A 17,015-nucleotide genomic window follows, 5' to 3' on the forward strand; every position below is an offset into this window, starting at 1 on the left:
TTAAAAGCAAAAGCAAAGATGGTCAAAGGCTGAAAGGGCCTGTGGATATTCTGCTCCATGCACTGATTTTTTTTCTTTTACTGACATCATTAGTAAGGGAGAGGGCTAGTCCCAATGGTCAAATGTATGGTACCTCAGAGCAATGGACAAATAGTGAATGATTGAGGTGACATTTTAGATATTTGGGATATTTTAAAAGTTATTTCTCAAGAGTCCTCTCAAAACCACATAGATATGTAGCTTAGCTGTCTCCATGATAACATCCTACCAGTGTTTCTAAATCTCAAATCATTTTTAGGCCCTTCAGTTTCCTTCACCTTGCCAAGACAATGTTAGGAATATTTTTTTATCCTCTGCCATTTGCTTTGCTTCCATTTTCTACTCACAAGATTTCATTTGTCTTTTTTAATTTATCTCAAAAACGTGATGAACACTAGCCAAAAAAGGGCATAATTTAGTGAAACTGCACATATTGAAATTTTGTATAGGCAAACTCACTGCTGTGCACGTGATTTTTGGCTCCTTACAAATTATAAGGTCAAACTTCCTATAACAGATCTTCTTCATTAATTCCATGTATAGGAATTCCTCAATTTTGTAGAGTCTTCCCATCCCATCTAAGCTACCCTCATCAGTATACTTACCAGAAGTTTCTTAATAACTTTTTGATACTTGGTCTCTTTGATACCATGTAAATCAATCTCTATAGGATCCATTTGCTTTGGCATAATGCAGTGACTCACAAGGCAAGCTCACCCAAGGTCGAGATAGGAGCAGCCTTTCATAGACACTGTTATTAATGATGCATTATCAATCACTTTGTTCCCATTCTGAGGTTTGTCATCCTTTATTTCTCAGCTCTTCATACCTCTTTTGTTCCTTTTCCTTTACTTCTCACCACACCTTTAATAGATCTACTTAAGATCCCTGTCATGCCTGCCCAACTAGTTGACATTTCTGGGTGATCTGCTTCATGTATTTAGCAGGTAATGTAACTTAATAGGCTCAGTAAGCCTGTATTTCATTGCTTATACAATCTCTGGAAGAAAGGACAGAGAAATCTAAATACAAAAATTGGATCTTGGTTAAAAACTTATTTAAATGAATTGTTGGAATGTTGTTTGGAGGTACAAACATTATTAGAAAAGGTTTGATAACCTTTGAATTACTTTCTTGAAAATTTATGCACAACCCCTAATATTTAACTCCTCTATTCATTATTAATGTCTGAAGTAAGCCTAACAAATTATAAGTAGGAACAACAAAGATGTCATTTCTTACTATCCTGAACTATTTTTAGTCTGAATAATTTGACAACAGAAGTAAGGTGGGGCCAAAGCCAGCTTGCAAACCAGCCATGTTTGAGAATGATAGATAAATGCTTTCCTCTCCTTGTATGTTTAGTTAAAGTGAATTTCTACCTGTAGAGTTTATTTCCATAGCAAGAACAACCTGTATAATGTAAGACCAGGCTATCAATTTCATTTCATGTAAGTCACTGGACAGGAATATGCAACCCTGATTAATTTAGTTTATTTTGCTCCAAGCCAAACACTTCAAAACAAAGTAGTTCAAATGAACAAAAAGAATATTCTTCAGTATTATCAGACAAGCAGGAAATAAAATAAACCCATATCCATTTTGAAGAGATGTCAGGTAAGTGGATATTTTGCAGGTACTGATCAGTTTTTTTAGTCATGATAACTTGAGAACACCGACTGAGGATAATCTAGTTTCCAAAATAAGTTAACCCTTGTTATTTGAAGGGGAGTTTTAGAATGTAGAATTATAATAATAATGATAATGATAGAAAGAACTTGTTAAAATCATAAGATGCTAATTGTGATGTGGGAAAGTGGCCTTACCTTATATAGAATTGGGCAATTTGAAGGATATTCAACAAAAAGAATATTGTTTCTTCAAGGGGCAATCATTCTTTACAAAAATGTTAGAATATTTATGTAAGTTTGTGGATTTGTCATGTTATGCAGGTATGGATTTCTCAAAAGTAGATAAGCAGGCAAATAAGCAAAAATGATAGGTACATCTCCATGTATGTATACACACATACACATATATATGTTTATACACACACACATATATATGGGACACTGCAGTAATTCAAAGTTCATTTTCAACAGAAACACAAAGTTCCACAGGTTAAATTCAAGATAGTGTGAGTATAAGAAAAAAATAATCTGTATCATTGAAAAACTGTAACACTAAAGTAGAGCAAAACTGTGGGAGCTCAGAGATAAACATAACCCCAAAACAGATTTGCTGCAGAAGATTTTAGAAAAGGGATAAAATATATTCTCAAAGAGATAAAAAGGGACAGGACATCGATTAAACAAGAAGAGTCCAGGATAAAGTAAAAAACAAAATGAAATCTGCAATAGACCAAATAAAATCACTGTTGGAAGCAGCCAAAAGCTGGTTATCATGGGAAGATGTTGTATGATAGAACAAAGAGAAGTGTGAAAGTTGGAGCCTAAACATCTGAGATTAAAACTGGTTTGGCTATTTATTCACCATGTGATCATGAGAAAAATCACTCAACCTCTCTGTTTCTCCATATGTAAAACAAGGTTAAAGGTATGTTCTGGGCCAGTCAGATACATCCCACTGTACAACCCTGAGGAACATAAAGTAAATGGTGTCCTGCAGTTGTATAACACAGTATACTGAAGTTCTCAAGTGGAAAATAATATTAACATTGCACCTATTCCTAGTACATAGTAGGCATTTCAAACATGTTAATTTCACCTGAAACCATACAAAAGCAAGCCTCATGACTAAATGTTGAATCAGAAAGAAGATGAACGTGACAACCATATCCTTGTCACTGAAGAAATAACTATATATATTATAAACTTGCAGAAAGACGACATTCAGGAAGAATAAAGCAAGAAATCTAACCTAAAAATGACAGCATTTTCCAAAGAACACAGGATAAATGGATGTTGGCATCACTAATAAAATATGTAACTTAAGAAAAATTTCCATACATAAGTAAAACTGTAACTTAGAAATAGGCATCACCATGTTTCAGATTTTAAAAAAATAACTGGCTACAAGTAAAAATGATTTTCAAACATACAATTTGAAAGGAGTATTATATTAAAGGAGTTGAAAATAAAAATTCAGAGAGACATTTTTCTCCTCTGGATCAATCAAAGCAAGGACGAAAGAGTTATATCTGAAGAAATCTCATAATAGTCCAAAAAATGAATGAAGGTATTATTTATATGGCAAATCATCAATATGACATTCTCAGGTATGCAGAGTATCTGAAAATGTATTAACCTTTTTAAAGGAGCCAAGTGAAGACATGCTCCAGAATATTGAGATTAAGACAAATTTTTGAATGGAGATGATACTATTAAAAAGCATAATCAACACTTGATATACATTGAATTTAATGAAAAAAATAAGACATATGAAGAATAATTATTCAAAAGTATAAAGAAAAAAATCCACAACCTTGGAATTCCAGGAAGATAATGGCCTGAATGTAGCATTCTTCTTTTCCAGCACCAATTTCAATCATTCTGCCCCATTTGAGTCAAATGGCAACCAACAGGCAACCAAATGAAGTGAAGCTTCGTACCCAGTGGGCCAACTAGATGAAAGAAATGGTGTGGGGCTAACTGTTGGGGTAAGGTTAGAACTTGGAGACCAGCACCAGAAAGCCCTACGTGGAGGATCATAACCAGGTTGTTATGAATTCCAGATGGAAAGGTCAACAACAACACTGAGCAAGTATGTGGAGACTCCCTGGCCCTGAAGAGACAGAGGAGCTGAAATGATGGAATGAGTGATCTTTGGCCTGGAGCATGAGGCTTTTTCCAGGTATTTTGATTAGGAGACTTACAGCCTATCTGCTTCTCCACAGCTGGATTATAGGTAGAGATAGCTATACATCATGCCAGCTGTTTGGAGTTCCCAGTGAGCTGGCAAAGAAAAATAATAACATATCATGTAGGACCCAGCAACCAGAAAACACTGATATTCCTCAGTACACTCTTGTGTAAAAGGAAATGATTTTATGGATGCAAGAATGGAAGAACAGGTAAATTCGTGCCGTTATGACAGCTATTGTTTATTCAAACCATCACTGAAATTGTTTGCTAGGTGAAATTTCTTAACTGGTGAGTGCATTGTATTTGCTTTTTAAAAACAGAATGACAAAAAAAAAAAAACAACCCCACAACAGAGTGACAAAGAATGGTCACAGGAAAGTTTGACTTCAGTTATTCTAAAGACTGAGAAACTGAATCCTAGATAGCTGAACTACAGTCTGTACAACTATATAAGTATATAACTATATATAAACCCTTATATATTTATATGTACACACATATATATTATATATATAATATATAAACCTTTATAACTTTATATATTGTATACAATTACATATAACTTTATATATTATATATTTTATATATAACTTTATAACTATAGATTTGTCTCTTTATCAGACATGGAATATCAACCATTTTACATAAAATATTTTGAAAAAAATCCTTGCATCTTCTTAATCAGAACAAACTAAATATAACTTAATATTTTGTAGGTGACTTAAGATCATCGTTATAAACATGAATGACTCTATGACCTGAAAAGCCTAAAATATTTACTATCTGCCTCTTTACAGAAAAAGTTTACCAATCTCTGGTTTAAGGGGAACATAAAGATATTGACTATATCTAGACTTTAAATTCCCAGAGTATGAAATGAAATAATAGGACTAGAGATAATTCCCAATGCAATACAGCCTGACCAATTCAAAAGAAGGAAAGAAAGGAGAGAAGGAAAGAAGAAAGGAAAAATGAAACTAAAAAAAAAAATCAGGATAAATAAAACCTCAATAAACTATACAAGAAAAAATCCATATTGATGAATAATCATTGTTAGACAATACTAAGAAATGAACTAAAAATCCAGCTATACTAAGATTAAGACTAAGAGACAGAGAAAGTCTGAAGTAAATGGATAGCAAAGATATGCCAAAAGATTACCAATCAGAAAATTTATAAATCCAAATTAATATCAGATGAAATAATTTTTAAAACAAAAAACACTGTCTCAATGTTAACATATGTTATTTTCATTCAAATTAAACTGTAAAGAGATTTAGAAAAAATATTCTGGAATAAGAATTTAGTGAAAAAAACTGTATACTAGATTAATATTTCAAAATCAATAACTTTCTAAAATTTCTAGCCCTAAGCATCCAGAAATAGAAGCAGAAATTTTAAATATCAAAATATGAAGCTACTAAAATAATATAATATAGAATGAGCAGTTGTATTTTAAAAATTGATCAGCTTCCAGAAATATTTTAGTGTACTTGACAATTAACATGATAATTTTATATTATAACTCAGTGGGAAGATGAATTAGTTAATAAATGGCTGCTATTCCAATTGAGTATTCATCGGGAAAAAATTAAAATGTGATCTTTCTCTTGCACAACAATCCAAAACTAAATTTCAGATATATTAAATATTTCACTGTATAAAAAATTAAGTATTATAAGAAAATCTAAGATATGCATAAAATAATGTTTAGGAAATATATTAAAAAATAAAAGCCTACAAGTTTTTACAAAATTGTATATTAGTCAGGATCCAGTAAGGAAAGCAAGAAATGCATTGATTATTTCAATGAAGGGAATTCAATATACCAAATTGGGTACAAAGGTGTTGGAGGGCTCAGTGAGCAAGAACACAGAACAAGAACGTAACCAGAGAGAGTAATTGCAGGAAGAAGTGCATGCACGTGCACACACACATACTCACTCACTCACTCCAGGGCTGGGAGAACAGAGGGAAGAGATTGCGGTTACCAAAACCCAGGACCCCAGGGGTCCTACAAGCCTGGTCTCAGACCTCTGTCTCACACCCAACAGGAAGCCAGCTGCAAGGAGAAAATGGTTCGCAGTCTCAGCTCCAACATTTGGAATGACTTTGGACTTTGGAGCTAAAAAAAAAAAATTAATAACTGGTACAGATAAAGTTGACTACATAATCCTTAAATGCTTTGTATGGCAAAAGAGATCATAAACATAGTCAATAGACAACAGATTTGCAATAAGGACAAAATCATAATTTTCTTGGCAATCTATCATACAATGTGTAGGAGCATCATGGAGAACCGCCTCTGATACCCTCCTGCATATAATAATTATAAATTCTGAACAATGTAAATATTTAAAAAACTGTTTAAAAGCAATGGAGAGTGACCAGAAACAGGCAAAAATTGGAAGGGATTCAAGCCTTGAAAGAATGGAAATGCATGGTTGAGACCTACGTTTAGGCAGCCTTTTTCTTGAGGGCCTACTTTAGCCAAAAAGGAACAGAGCCACTAGAACTCAAACAGAAACTATTTTATTTGCCTGAGATGTCAAGGATAGAATTTGGGACTGTCAGAGTGGCTGAAAATTGAGAGGAAAAGTCCTCAAAAGGAGGGGACCATTCATTGGAAGAAGCCCCCAAATCCGTGGAAAAAAATAAAACTCCTTTCAAATCACTGGATGATATCTATCTAAATTGCACTTGTTTAGGGAAGAGTCCAAAGGCACTAACAAGAAATTGTCTATTGAAAATTTTAACTACTTATTATACATATGTATTATATTAATACTTATATAATTTTAAATTTTAGTTAAATGGTTATGTATTAAAGTTTAAATGATATGCTAAATATATTAAAATCATTTAAATTATGTACACATATTCTTCTTAGAAAGTCTATTTTTGTGTTCTAACATCATCTCTTAAAGATTTATTTTTAACTCTTTTGTGTCTTCACTTCCTCAAAGGGAATGCTTTGTTCACTATGATCAATTTGGCTTCCTTTTCTGGGGTTACACAGTCCCCTGAAGTGTATTCTGATTTTGCTGTGCTTGTTCATGTTATGTCGCTTCAACATTCAGATGGCTTTGTACCCTCCATCACTGTCCCCAGTGAGTGTCTGTTCTGCTGGATCAGTGGTGAATCAACTGACTAATGACTGCCAGTTCTGGGAGAGAGGGCGTCTCTGTCAACAGGGGAAAGAAAGGGGGCAATGAAGCCCACAGGCTGGTTCCTGCCCTGAGCTTCCCCTCAACCAAGACTGTTAAGATGCGGCAAGCCCTCATAAGACCAAAGGTAGCAAGCAAGCAAATTCATTCCCACGCTGAATCCCATGCCCCTTCAGGGAACCACAGAAGCACCAACATGCTTGAGTCCTGGAGGAAAGACAGGGCCTCTGAGCCACCTTTGGTACATCAGCTGTTTTATTCATCAAGGAAAATAATTTCTATACCTACCTTCTCCAATGGGGATCATGCCACCTCAGATGTACCTGCTACCCCCTACCAGTTTGACTGCCCTGCTTGAGTCCACCAGAGAAGAAACGGAAAGGAGATATGATCAAATTACTAGAAGAACTGTATTTATTAGATGACTTTACTAATTCTAATAGTTCCTTTAGCAGATACTTTTATGTTTCCCATGTATACAAAAGTATAAGCTACATGTAATAACATTTTTTTCCTTTTTATGAACAAGGAGTGAGTCATTCATTTTATTATTTTCCCAAACAACGGTGACTATTAGTCCTATATAATTTAGCTTGAACCCAAGCTTTGGCACGGCTTAACCACATCATTACACTATGAAGAAAATGGAGACATTGCATTGTATTTCCATGCAGGGATCAGATTTAGGCCTTAGTGTAAGAAAAGTTTAAGATATATTTTAGGAGATTTAGCTCCTATTCAGAAGCCATAAATAAAACCTTAAATACCACACTGTTAGAAAAGAAGTGAATCCTTGCCACTAAGAGTCTTTCCCTACTAAAAATTGATTGGATCGGTTTATTATGGAAGTAATAGCCCTTTATTTTAGTTCATTTTTTATAGTCTTTTTAAAATGTTTATTTTGTTGTTGTTTTGTTTTGTTTTTTGGGTTTGTTTGTTTTACATATATACAACCTTATGAAGTACTACTGTATTACATAACCACTCACGTGAAATGTTCCTCCCAGGGTTGTGCACTGTAGCAACCCTGTCCACATATAACCTTATGTAAATGTATACATGTGATCATGCATGTGCACTGATCACAACTTAATGAAGTCTCTCTGAATACCCCTCTTGCTCAGTTGAACTATATCTCCCCTTCATCTCTTTTTTTATACCTTTCCCTACCCCTGCAAACCATAAATCATGTAATGATCTACCACGTTAGAAACCTCTTACATTATTGCATGTTTAAATAACCATGTTTATACTATATTTAAATAATTATAGGTAATCTACAGAATCTTTCTTTTTTTAAGATTTTTTATTTATTTAAGAGAGAGAGCACAGAGGGAGAGGGAGAGGGAGCGAACTCCCTGATGAGCAGAAAGCCTGATGTGGAGCTCAATCCCAGGACCCTGGAATCATGACCTGAGCCAAAGGCAGATGCTTAACTGACTGAGCCACCTATGTGCCCTCTATAGAATCTTTCTTTTTAACCTTTCTTTTATAGGAGATATTATACATTTATTTATTTATTTCCCTATTTCCTTACTGGTTGTACAAATCTCAACAAATCATCTGGCATATCTCTATTTCCTTTTTAAAAAACTTTTTTTTTTGTTTATTCTACATTTTTTGGTTTATTCTACATTTTAAAATTATTTTTGAAATAAAACTTTCATCTGAGAAATACAGAGATCTTAAATGTCTAATGCCTTTTAAAAAATATATTTTATTTATTTATTTAAGAGAGAGTGAGCAAAAGAGAGAACGTGTGAGTATGAACAGGGGGAGGGGCAAAGGGAGGGAGAAGCTGACTCCCTACTGAGCAGGGAGGATGACCTGGGGCTTGATCCCAGGACCCCAAGATCATGACCTGAGCGGAAGGCAGATGTTTAACCCACTGGGCCACCAGGCACCCCTGATTTAATGACTTTTGATACAATGTACACACCCTTGTAACCAATACTGCAGTTAACACCTTTCATTATCTTGGAAAAATAGCTAAAACTAAAAGGATGGGGCATACGAACTGTATTTGTGCTACTGGTAGGAATGAAAATGGTACAGTCACTTTGGAAAACAGATTGCTTCGTAAAAAGCTAAATAGGTATTACTGTGTGACCCTGCCATTCTACCACTGGATAGTGTTGAATGAAATGATGCATCTGTCTTTCCTCCAGGACTCAAGCATGTTGGTGCTTCTGTGGTTCCCTGAGGGGGCACAGGATGCAGTGTGGGAATGAATTTGCTTGCTTGCTACCTTTGGTCTTATGGGGGCTTGCTGCATCTTAACAGTCTTGGTTGAGGGGAAGCTCAGGGCAGGAACCAGCTTGTGAGCTTCATTGCCCCCTTTCTTGCCCCTGTTGACAGAGACTCCCTCTCTTCCAGAACTGGCAGTCATTGGTCAGTTGATTCACCACTGATCCAGCAGAACAGACACTCACTGGGGACAGTGATGGAGGATGCAAAGTCATCTGAATGTTGAAGCGACATAACATGAGCAAGCACAGAAAAATCAGAATACACTTCGGGGGACTGTGTAACCCCAGAAAAGGAAAACCAAACTGATCATAGAGAACAAAGCATTCTTTAAATACAGAAAACAAATTGGTGATTGCAGGGGGGAGGTCAAGGGGGGATGGGTGAAATTGATAAAGGCAATTAAGAGGTACAAGTTACGAAATAGGTAAGTCACAGAGATGAAGGTACAGTATTGGTAATAGAACCAATAATATTTTAATAATGTTGTATAGTGACCACACTTATCATTATGAGCACTGAGTAATAATGTATAGAATTGTCAAATCAGTATGTTGTATACCTGAAGCTAATATAATTTGTTATGTTAGTAACACTTTAATAAAAAATAGAACAAAGAATTCTCTGAGGAAAAAGTGAAGAAACAAAAGAATTAAAGATAAATCTTAGAGATGACTTTAGAGCACAAAGAGAGACTTACTAGGAAAAATAGGTATGCATTATTTAATTAAATGATTTTAAATTATTTAGCATATGATCATTTAAACTTTAATATATAACAACCATTTAACTAAAATTTAGTTAAAATTATATAATTATATATATAATTATAATTAAAAATTAGTTAAAATTATGTATTATATAATTATATATATAAAATTATATATATAATTATAAATTATCTATAAAAATAAAATTATATAATTATATAATATATATAATTATTATATAATATGTATGTATAATTAGTAGTTAAAAATTTCAATAGACAAACTAAAAAGGAAGATAGTCACAGCAGAGAACAGGTTTACCAGTCTGGAAAACAAAACAAAACAAAAAAGTCTAAAATACAGAGAAAACACAGTGCTGAAGAGGACAGAGGGGACAAGGGAAAGACCGCTCTGGAAAGCTGGGAAGTGTGGGGGGTCTTTTCAGGGTGCCATCTGCATAAATCAACTCCATTTGAGTCTCCTTCTCCCATCACTTTTCTTGTGATACTACTGATGCTTCTGGTATGGGAGCCAAACTTTGAGAAACATGAAACCAGAGAAACCAGACCACCAAACAAGCTACCACAAAGGCTGCCTCTTCTGCCTTGTGAATGTAACTTGGTTTTGAATAACAGAAACTTCACAAAAACCCCATTTACAAAAAGTAAAAATTTAAAGATATTTAAAGTGAAAAAAAATCATAGAAATAATGAATTTCACCATATTAACTAATTCTTAAATTTCTTCCAAAGTGATGATCCACTATAAGAAATTTGACATGAAAGACTATTATCCAAGTTGGCAAGATTCTATTAACTTTTTAAATCAAAACCATAAACTTAATGCTAATGAGAACACTAGATTCATCTCCTTGCACAGCTTAAAATAAACTTCCAAAATGTTGTGTCCATAGTGAATTTCTGAAAACTAAGCTATATTTTCCCCACTGACCCTTTTCACTTTTAAACAGGGATGTTTCCCTTTCAAAAATGAATGAATATTCCAAGCCTTAATAAGAATGAAAATATAAGATTGAACACGTAAGTGAAAAGTATGTTTTTGAAAAGTCAATTTGATTAATATTTTTAGTATGGTTTATAATAAGGTACAAACTAAACTGAAAGCCTTAGGGTTTGAGGAACATGAAAGAGAGACAACACAGAGTCACAGCACTGTTTCTAATTTCTATAAGTATAGGAATGGAGCAGCCTGCTTCTCTCTGGTATGAAAGAATCTATTTATATGTCTGTAAATATTTATTTTTAAAATCTCAACATCATAAATCAAAGCCCAGCATTAATATTTCCTAATCCTTTACTTTTGACAGGGTGTTTACCTAAAGATTTTTTGTATTTAAAAGGATCCACACCTTTAACTTGTTTGTAAAAATCCTGACTTCTTTCATGCTCAATTACCAGTGAGGTACAATAAACAGCCACAGTTGGTATTCTGGCAAGAAAAAAATGAGGAGTATATCAATTACTAGCTTGTTGGGTATCGTTAAGAGTTGAAACAGAGGTACACACATGCGCTATACAAGGTGGGTTCTAGAATGCCTGTTGATTGCTGGAAAATACCATTACAGATCAAGTGGCTTACAATCAAATAAAAAACTTTTTAGCCAAGGTCACCAATTATTTGTGGAGAAGATGCTGAAGGATTTTGGAAACAATGTCTATAACCACCAGCCAAAGGTGGACAGGAGTCTTGACGATACAGACTGTCAATACTATCTGCCTCACACACTCTGTCATTTAGAGTCATACAATCTGCTTTTCTGAGAGCTCCTGTGTAAGCCCATTTATGAAATGTGACTTCCTGAAAGGTGTGGAAGGGTTTTGTCTTGCAGGTTGCATTTGTCTTTGTAATCTCAGCATCGCCTGGAGTCTGGCACACAGTAAAAGTTCACAACAGGTTTCTGACTGAAAGAGTTTGCATTTGGTAAGTCACCATGACTGTTTATAATAATTTCTGCTCTCCGGCAAATAATGTCATAGGAACGCTACTGTAAATATAAAGAAAGACATATCTTGAAATGTCAGCACAGCCACAGCTAGATTACCTTCTCCATATCTGTTAATTGAAGGTTGTACAAAAGACTAAGTAAGGTCCCTACACTTTCAAAAATTATGTAATTCTTGAAATAATTGCACAAGTTCCTTTTCACAGAAAACATATGCTGTGCCTACATGCCTAAACATTCCCAACAGTGATGACTTTTATCCAGGGAGGGTGGGGCAATGTGGATGGATGGAATCAATTAGCAAGCCATTATTCCAGCTACTAAGACAGAGAGACTTTTGGGAAGGTCTAGCTCTGTTTGCAGGAATGCCAGTTTGTAAAATAATGGTAACTACCTTTTCCTGAATGCCTACTACAAGTCAGGTATCACACTAGGCACTTTACATATGCTGTTGCTAATGCTCACAGCAAGCTGCCCCAGATCCGAGTCAATAAGCAACTGAGCCAAACACAAGCCTAGGATCTGCCAGAATCCCAAGTCCGTATTTTCAGGTTGGTGGGCTTCTCCGGAGGCTGTTCCAGGAAAGCCAAGGTGCAGTGGCAAACAAAAGGTGGGGGTAACATGCTGAGACTGGGTGGGAAACCAGAAGGATGGAGACTGACATGGGGGGCTCAGAGAAAACCATGTCTGAGGAGAACGACAAGGCACAGTTACTCAGTCCTCCTCATTAAATATCAGTCCTCATTAAATATCAGTCAAGCTTTGGGGATAGTTATGTAAAGGGTGACACAGAACTGGAGAGCCTTCAGGTGGGGCTCCTGAGGCTACAGCCAGGGCATTCCCCTTGGCCCCACTCTCTCTTTCGTGGGGTCTGGAAATTTAAAGATTCCTATTATTTTACTTTTCTTTAATGATTCTAAAAGTGCTTAATCTTACAAATACATGCTATTTCTATTTCAAAAGGACAGTCAGAACAGAGTGTGCAACTTTGATGTTGCTGTGATTTTTTTATGTAGTGAGAGCAAACTGTTTTTTGTTTGGTTTTTGATTACTTCATTTAAAAATTTATAGTAAGGGAACAAATTCATGTCTAGCTTTAAAATGTGTTGAGTTGTTTAGGTGCATTTTTCAAAGTTGCTTTAATATATACTGGGGGGAAGTATGGCGCTTTTATATATGAACAACCTGGATCCAGGCAAAAATTTGCAAAAGCCATAAAGAAGTTCAGGAGAAAGAGTTGACTGTGACAGAAAAGGTGAGAAATCTTACTCTATTTTCCTGAGTAGAACAGAGTCATGCTGGGAAATGTGGAGCCTCCACAGTTGAAATTTCTTCTTTTTCTGTCAAACTAAAGAGAAGAGAAAGATAGTTTTGAAAGGAAGACACACAAAATACTTGGAGATTATTTCAACAACTAAATAGGGAGAGGTTGAGATAACAGACAGCTACCATGTTGAGAAAGGCTCCTGGGGGTCGTTCATCTTTGATAGTGTATTTTTACACCAAAAACTGACACCTGAAGTAACATAGATGAAAAATTAGAGGTTCAGTTTTTATTTTTTAATTTTTTTAAAGATTTTACTTAGAGAGAGACAGAGCGAGCACAAAGGGGGGGGGTCAGAGGGAGAAGCAGACTTCCTGCTGAGTGGGGAGCCTAATGCAAGACTAGATTCTGGGACTCGGGGATCATGACCTGAGCCGAAGGCAGTTGCTTAACTGAGCCACCAAGGTGCCCTAGAGGTTCCATTTTTAAAGCTTTAGGAAAGGATTAAGACTAAGAAGACATAAAGGTAAGACAGAAAATTAATTCACTATATTTTGGTATTTACATGCCTTTAAATATTGCCACACTAATTTGCCCTAGTCATAATATACTACATAATTTTAATTCCAAATTTGAGAAAAACTATTATTGAACGGAAAAGCTCCTTGGACAGGGGCTATGCTTTGTATATCTTTGTAGCTCTCCACTTCTGTTCACAGTCAACCCACAGGAAATGTTAGTAAATGAATGGGGGAAGAAATCTGTGTTTTTGATTTAACTGCTCCTTTGGGAAGCTTATCCGTTTGAACTTTAGGCAAAGAACCTGAGGCCCAGGGCCAAACTCAAAAGTCTTCTTAGAGCATGCATTTGCCTGTGTGATGCTATTGGGTTGGAAGTGTGGCCAATTGGAGAATATATGCCCCATCCAAAAGTATTCAAATTCATTTTTGGTTTAAAACCCCGTGCCTTCCTAACGCTGTAGTATGTATAGCAATCCTTGGTGATACTGGTTGAGTGCCTACAATGTTCTGGGTGCTATGAATTCTTTTGATAACTCAGTAGGGTAGGTAATGGGAGCCCATTTTACAAATGAAGGAATAGGCTTACAGAAGTAAAATAACTTGCTGAAGTCCACCCAGCTACTAAGTAACTCAGGCTGGACACTGTTGATGGAAGCAAGCTTGTTGGAGGTATATGAGGAAACAAGCTTATGTAATAAATTGCAAAGTCCAACCTCTCCAGTGAGAGCAAACATTTCATTTTACTTTGTTTTTGCACTCTACAATGATGGTACATATATAGTATTTTATTCACTTTAAAAGAAAAAAAAAAAGCTTTACAAGTGTTATTTTTTGAATTCACAATGTTCCCATGAGGAACGAAGAGAAATTCTTCACTTTTTACATTTAAGTGAACAGAAAAAAAACAAAAAACAAAAAAACAAAAAACAAAAAATAGACCCTAGAAGACAAAGGCTATAATGTAAACTTTTCAAAGCAACCCAGCAAGGGAGCAGTGTGAAGAAGATGGAGCACAATGGCTTGTGCTTTCTAATTAGTGCTTTAACTACAACACACTGCTGCTATGCTTGAAATAACTGGGATGTTGTATTCTTGCATTTCATTATTTGGAGTTTTGAAATACAATTTGAAGAAAATAAGATCTCTAAAAAAAGAGACCTTAATACTGATGATTTATATTATAAACATTCTTTTAAGCCTCAAAAATATTTACTCTCTAGGGTTTCTTATACTCTGAGCTTTCATAATACAATTAAATGCTTGTTTTTGAATTTATTAGGTACTTAACCTACAGGTTGAGGTATAGTATCATTTCTCAAACATAAAGTGTGCGGCGACTTGATAATTAAAGAACATTATGAAATAAAGGAAACCATCTTAGAAATAACAATAGCTAAGAAATAGAGAGTTCACCACCTAAAAGGCACTATACTAAAACACTTCATACTAATGTAGTGCCTCCAATAATCCTATGAAGGGGATTGTATTATCATCCCAATTTTACAAATGAGGGAACTGTGACACAGAGAAAAATTACTGGTATAATTTTCAACCCTGGAATCACATTTATAATTCTCTATGACCAAGAGAGAAATAGTATACAAATATTAGAAGTGGAAGGTACCTTATAGATCATTTTGTCCATCATTTCTCTCACTGGGTTCCACGTAAGAAGATATGGGTCAAACAGATCGCTGGTCAAATAGATTTGGAGATCATTGCCTTCTCCTCTCTTGTCAGTCACAACTTCAGATTGTTTAATTTCTTTTACAAGTTCACATCACCTCAGAATAAAAGTTTATTCATTAAAAAAAAAACTATGAAATAACATGCTAAAAGCATTTGAAAAAGTTCTTTTTCATAAAGTTCTTTTAACAATCCCCCTTCTGTAATTTTGTATTTTTTATGTCATTAGCCAACTTTTCTTTGTTTCACAAAACTACCTTAAGCAAAATGATCAATTCAAGGTTGGCAAACTACAACTACCAATTCAAATCCAAGAGAAAAATGTTTTTAAATTTTTGTACATGGTATAAAAATAAAAAAGAAAGAATATATGATAGAGCCCTTATCTGACCCTTCAAACTTAAAATATATAGTATCTGCTCCTTTGGAAAGAAAGTTTGCCAACCCTTGGAATAATCAAACACTGAAAGGGCAGGTACGGTCTAAAGAGGTTTTTCTTACACGATGTAAATATGAGATTGTTTTCTCTATTCCACTACTGGAGTAACTAATTTACAGAATTAAGTGGCATTCGAAACAAAATGTTTACTTTTTATTAGCTTTGGCAGGTGAAAACATTAAAAAAATTTTTTTTTTAAGATTTGAGAGAGAGAGTGAGAGTGGGGTGAGGGGCAGAGAGAGAGGAAAGAGAGAAAGAAAATCCTCAAGCAGACTCCCTGCCAAGTGCGGAGTCTGATGCAGGGCTCAATCCCACAACCACAAGATGACCCGAGCCAAAATCAAGAATCGGACGCTCAACTGACTGAGCCACCCAGGTGCCCCTGAAAACACCGTTTTGCAAACTCGGGAGTATAAGAAATAGAATTTATTTCTATAACAACTTAATTTCTATTTCTCTTTCTACCCAGGGAGTTGGAAATTAATGTCATTTTGGGATTCCCTTCTTTTTCCCATGGTTGAGACTAATTTTGAGAGGACATTTGGTTACAGAGTACCACATGTTGCTACTGCTGAGACAGGCCTTACCCTTTCTGCTCCTGGGTTACTGGTCTGTCTCACCTTGTACGCAGCCTTCTTTCCCACTCACAGGACCTCTTCAAAACTTCCCCACAGTTACCTCCTTACTGTCTAAGGCCCTAATTACAGGCTCACTAAATAGCCAGGTTTTTTTCTGGTTGGATGATTTATTGCCTGTAATTAACATTTGTTTGTTTCAAGTCTTAGGTCTTACCTAAGCTTTAGAAGATATCACTCTTAGCTTCACTGTATTCAGTAATACCTCTTTTATAGCATTTGTTTACATTATTAATTTTCTATTTTTGAATTTGTTTGCTCCATGGTTTCTAAACACCTTTTGAGAATAGGCACCATTTTGTTTTTTCATTTATGTGTCTCCTGTTCATAGCAATTTCTGATACAGATTAGGCCTCAATTATTGGTTCATATTAATGAATCACTAAAGTCTCTCCATTATAGAAGACTTTTCAGACTTGATTATAGTTTGGTTAGCATTTGAGTTATTGTATACATCAGGAATAAACATTACATTTCCCTTATTCTTCTACTGAGCAGACTGGTCTTTCTTTACATCAAA

At 35.1% G+C, this 17,015-nt stretch overlaps 1 long non-coding RNA gene across 1 annotated transcript in view; it reads right to left on the minus strand.

The window, feature by feature from the left end:
• Nucleotides 1–16,036, minus strand: part of LOC118001390 — a 125,919-nt gene extending 109,883 nt beyond the window's left edge. Inside the window, exons 1-2 of the long non-coding RNA XR_004676673.1 lie at nucleotides 15,360–16,036; nucleotides 13,220–13,298 (exon numbers count right to left, since the gene is read on the minus strand). This is a non-coding gene — a long non-coding RNA (uncharacterized LOC118001390). The remainder of the gene's footprint in view (nucleotides 1–13,219; nucleotides 13,299–15,359) is intronic.
• Nucleotides 16,037–17,015: the final 979 nt, after the last annotated feature.

Source organism: Mirounga leonina, unplaced genomic scaffold (assembly GCF_011800145.1).
Source record: "Mirounga leonina isolate KUSES-001 unplaced genomic scaffold, KU_Mleo_1.0 Mir_53, whole genome shotgun sequence".
Lineage (NCBI taxonomy): Eukaryota > Metazoa > Chordata > Mammalia > Carnivora > Phocidae > Mirounga > Mirounga leonina.